General features: G+C 44.3%; 1 long non-coding RNA gene across 1 annotated transcript; it reads left to right on the plus strand.

The window, feature by feature from the left end:
• The first annotated feature begins 2,011 nt into the window (after nt 1-2,011).
• Nucleotides 2,012-5,002, plus strand: LOC123146883 (uncharacterized). The gene is made up of 2 exons (XR_006472957.1): nt 2,012-3,280; nt 4,308-5,002. It is a non-coding gene; the product is annotated as an uncharacterized lncRNA (long non-coding RNA).
• The last annotated feature ends 336 nt before the right edge of the window (nt 5,003-5,338 follow it).

A 5,338-nucleotide genomic window follows, 5' to 3' on the forward strand; every position in this document is an offset into this window, starting at 1 on the left:
AGGCGTCACCGCCCCTCCTACTTCCATCGCTGGCCAGGCCATTCCTCTACTCACCCACACCCCTTGTTATTCTGCGGTGACGGTAGCCTCACACTACAGCCGGACAAGTCAACCCTCATACTACCCTCCGTGTGTTCCCAGGCTCCATGTCGTTCCCTACCTCACCATTTTCCACCACCTGGGTGCTGTTTGCGCGGCGTGGTTAACGTGGTAAACAAACGACAGCCATCGAAAGAGGACTATACGCGGTGAGGATGACAACTGGGCCCACCAGCTACATCTTCGCACGCAAGGAAGTGCCTCCTTATTATGCGCAAAAAATGAATCCTCCCGCTGACAGCTTGGACCCATCATCTATATCTTTCCACGCAAGGAAGTGTCTCCTTATCCTCCCTGATAGCTGGAAGTGTCCTGTTCAATGGAAGCCAACCGACTTGGATAGAATAGCCGAAACGGGGTCTGGCATATCGCAATACGGAGGAAACGACCTTCTGTTCGACCGCCTACGGTCGAAACGAGATCCTGTTCATTGGGAAGGGTCCGGCGTACCGCAAAACGGAGGAAACAAACTTCTGTTCGAGCTCCTACAGTCGAAAGGGAGTCTTATTGATCGGGAGGGGTCTGGCATACCACAAAACGGAGGAAACTGACTTCTCTTTGACCTCCTATGTTCAAAACAGGGTCCTGTTCATCGGGAGGGGAGTGGCGTACCACAAAACAGGACTCTACGGGCTACTGTTCATCCACTGTCGACTTCCTCCAGCCTCCACCTACTACTGTTCGTCCACCATCAACCTCTCCCAGCCTCCACCAGCCACTATTCATCCATGGACTACTGTTCATACAGCCTCCACTGGCTACAGTTCAACCAGCCTCCACGGGGTCGTGTTCATCAACCCCCAACCGGCTGCGGTGTGTGGCGGCCTCCTCGGGGTCCTGTTCATCCAGTGTCAACCGCGTACTACAGCGGAGTCCTGTTCATCCAACGCCAACCGCCTACACACGGCCGGGGTCCTGTTCATCGAACCCCCACCAAGAACTATTCATCCACAGCCAACCCAATCGGCTCGACTCGCCACGTCTCGACTCGTTCTACGTATAGCGTGTGCGGAAGCAACATGCACTGTTCATCCAGAGGCAACCCAACCGGCTAGCTACATCTCACACACGAGGGTTTGATCGACTTCAGTAAGGAGCAATAGCGATCAATCGGGTTCAGTTAGTAGCGAAGGAGTCGGCCGGGTTAAGTTAGCAGCAAAGGGATCGATCGATCGACTTCAGTATGTAGCAGCAGGCAATCACTCAGGTTCAATAACTGAATGCCTCTCGCTCGGGTTCAGTCATAGCGACACGGCTCGCACCACATGTGTGTACGAGAGAAACACGCAAACCACACTGCATCGCTCGGCCTGACCACCCACCGTAACCGGGAACTCCGTGAAAATTTCCTCGCCCTCACTTCTACCACGATTTTTTATATCATGGATGGCCCAAAGAATGTCATGCAGGTGCGTCCCCGGCCCACCTAGGATGAAAATCCCATTTTCTGTCATGCTATTTTGTCATAGAAGTAGGAGCCCACCACATCTATGATGATACGTGTTTTTGTCACAATTATCGTCATAGGAGTGTCATAACCATGACATAATTTATTTTCGTTTGGCCAAAATTTCATAGATGTGTATCTCTACTCCTAATGTCCGAGTTGGTGAATAGCCTCCATGGTTTATTTTTGTCCACCACTTTTGCTGGGTTTTTTGTCCCCCTCCCAACACCCCTCCCACTGGTTTATTTTCACATCACCTCTCACACAATCGGAAAAATATAAACAGATCAGAACTTTCTATGCAGGTGCAACTTATTTAGTAATGTCTTTATATGCGAAAGAATCAATCACAATAAATCTTTGTAGACCAAATCAAAATTAATTAACAATTCGTTCAATCACATCTCTACTACCTAAAAACACGTAGCATTCCTTTTCCTGGACCGCGTCCTGCCTCCCTTCGTCGATCGTCCCCCTCCCGCACACGAGAAAAGTGCTCTCGTCCGCCCTCCCATACCGTTTTCTTCCCCCTCTCTTCGCTCTAGTTTTTTGCTTACACCAGATCAGATCCCGCCACCACCGGCATGACTGCATCCAAGCAAAGCCCCCTCTCTCATGCACCCATCGCCCTCCCTTGTTCTCTCTCGCTCATGCGGCCGCCACCACCACCGACTCCTTCTCCCGTGATCTCACGCTCGCCGCCGTCGAAGCCTTTCTTTCCCTCCCTCTCGCACACTCACCGGTGAGATGGAGCCAACCTGTTAAACTGGAGGAGATCTCTATCGCGAGTCTGTGCGACCCAGTCAGACATCGCCACGATCAGCTCTCATGGGCATCATGCACGGGAGGATCACCAATCTGGCAGACTTCTGGTTGTTCTAGCAAACAAGGTTGGATGCGCCGGGAAGATCATCTTGGAGCAGCCCCAGTAACTCTTGCAGGGACGAGCGAAGCTCTGCCTATGGCAAGGCAGGACGTACCTTGATTCTGGGAAATTTTTTGTTGAAAATGGACAGGCTGGTCGCTGGGATGGTTTGGGGTTCCACTGCTGGGCAAATAGAGTACGCGAATGAGTCTGCCATCCTCCTACGCCTCCTCGAGATGGACAACACGGTTTGGTTTTCAGTTCACATTTGTAGCTTGATTTCTAATCCATGTGAATTTCTGTATAATTTTTTTCTGCAAAATTGTCCACATGGACCACATCTATCCAAATCATGATGATGATTATGGTACTTGTGTTTCTTGATTTTTTTAGAACAAGATTTGGGAGTATTTCCACTACATGACGAGTCTGCTGTTTGTTTGATGATCAACTCAACCTGCTACATGCTGATTCTTTAGCTAAACCATATTATCTCATCGCGAGTTATAGTTGATTCGTTAGTTAAACCAGCTAGACGGTGATTAATTAAATCAATCTGCCACTTGACCTGTCTATGGTTCAGCGATGGTAGATGCATGTTCCGTGGCAAATTTTAGCTAGCTAGGAAACTACTTATGCCAATATGGGTTGTTTGTTTTATTTGGTACTTGCAGGCTGCAAACTTTGCTCTATCAAAGGAGGCAGTATTTGATGGAAGGAAGTCTGGTCCCAGGGGCACATATGGACAGATGCATCTTGACTGCATGTCCATCAAAAACTTCACAAAGAAGAGCCATAAATCCACCAACAAGTTGGCCTGACGTCCACGCACTAGCACTGCCCTCCGACTGTGCGGCCTAATCCAAGAAGTAAGCCGTACAGTAGCATATACGATCCTGTCAGAGTGATATTTTTATTTGTTGTCTCGTGTAATTGAAGAAAATGGGAAAAGGAAGTGTAGACACTAGGCAGAGCTTTTTATGCAATGCATGCTTCTCATCACAATAGCATATATCTGTAGTTAGAGTATACTAAGGTAGTACATCACAAGCCTATTCATATGATGGTGTCCATAAGAATCTATCTATCATGTAGTATATTTTAGCATGTACTAATTTTGTATGAAATCAATGACAATTAATATGGATCGGAGGGTATAAATTAATTTCTGTAAGTCTTTGCTAATGTAAATCCAAGCTGGATTCTTGACATTCCCGGAACTTCCTCATCACTTTTCTTTTGAGGGAATTCCCCCCACACTACTTAATGAAAAAACACTGTATATTTTGTTGCTCCTAGCTTGCTTTGCATACTAGGTTCCTGGCATGGAGTAGTTTCTGAATAGTTTTACAATGGTGACAAAGAAATAATTCTTTTCCTTTTTCTATTATCGTGGAATCATGAGTTCATGACATATAATTTATTATTTGTGTTCATACCTTCAAGGTGGATTATAACATGATGTACCTTGTCATTTTGTTTTCTTTCATATTCATGCAAACACTTCTATGAGAATATTGATTTTTTTTCACCCGTACTGAATTTTTCTGGAGCTATTGAAATATCCCCTTGCACTTAAAATTTGACTACTACTGAAATTATATCAAGATACTCATACTTCTTGTTCTTGACTTTACCCTATTACTACTTTTTTGTACTTAAATTAGCAAAAAGGTTGGCTATGTTCCTTTAAAATAGGTTGTCTGATGTGCATGTTGATCCTCGTAAAGATATATGTTTGACATAGTCAATGTTGCACCACAACAAATTTATTACCCCCTTGCAACGCATGGGCAATTTCCTATTAATTAATATTTCCATACATCTCTACTCCTACATAATGAAAGGTTGATTGGTATCTAACAATCTGCTTTTCTTTCTGCTCTCCATTTTTAGAAAGTAGAAACTCTGCACGAAGGAGGTGCACATCGATTCTGCGTTGGTATATTTCCTTATGTAGCCTTTGTTCAGGTAAATCAGACAAAGATATGGGGACTGTAGGTAGCCTCTCTTTTTACACATCTCTGTTATTATTAGTAATGAGTCTAACAATGAACCGACTACATCTCCATCTTTTCAGCTTTGTTACCACAAAGCTTCTAAAAGGTCTGATATATCATGTCAATAATTTAAGTCTCCCATTTTGATTGCCCTGATTTGCAATTTGTGGGCGAGGGATAGAGGAAAGTTCTTTTCTCAGTGCAGTTACATTGTTGTCAGGTCCTACATTCTCCTTTGATTGTTCAAGCGAAGGTTCTAGAAAACAACATAACTATGTATGTTGCTTCCTTTAGCTGTGGCTGACAGGTGGGAGGCGGGCACGCTAAACTCCCTTCCGATCCATACAAATCCTACGTTGGAACCACCTTGATGTTCTTTGTCCTCGATCATGTATGTATACTATAGGATCCTGAAGCCCCAAGTCATCTTAGGTTCCGATGATTATTTAGCAATTGTAGGAAGACATTGTTGTTTCTATTATGTGCACACCGTTGGCTAGGAGTTTTCCCACTAGATCTGATTATTAGGAAGGATATATATTGTGATTTCTTAAGTGCCTCATTATTGTTGGTGTTTTTTGCTTTGAAATATTAAAACACCTAGGTGATTATCCTGGCTATCATATTTTTACAAGCTAGATTGTCATAATAACTAAGCAATTTTTTCTTCAGGTTATTATGCAGTTTAGGTAGTGAGTTTTTTTGTAGATTTATATAGTGCCTAATTTGATTCAACAAGGATAATGATATTGCAAGGCTTAAAAAATTTAGACTACAGTCACTTTTTATGCCAAACTGGAAATTTGACGTGCCGTAAAGCACCTATAGCCGGACTTGGCAAATCCGGTCAGTCCTCAAAAATCGACGTCCACGTCCGTGTATCTCCTATCCAATACTAAACCATGCAACCTCAATAGAACTATGCAA

The sequence above is a fragment of the Triticum aestivum genome, chromosome 7A, assembly GCF_018294505.1.
Source record: "Triticum aestivum cultivar Chinese Spring chromosome 7A, IWGSC CS RefSeq v2.1, whole genome shotgun sequence".
In the NCBI taxonomy this organism is placed as follows: domain Eukaryota; kingdom Viridiplantae; phylum Streptophyta; class Magnoliopsida; order Poales; family Poaceae; genus Triticum; species Triticum aestivum.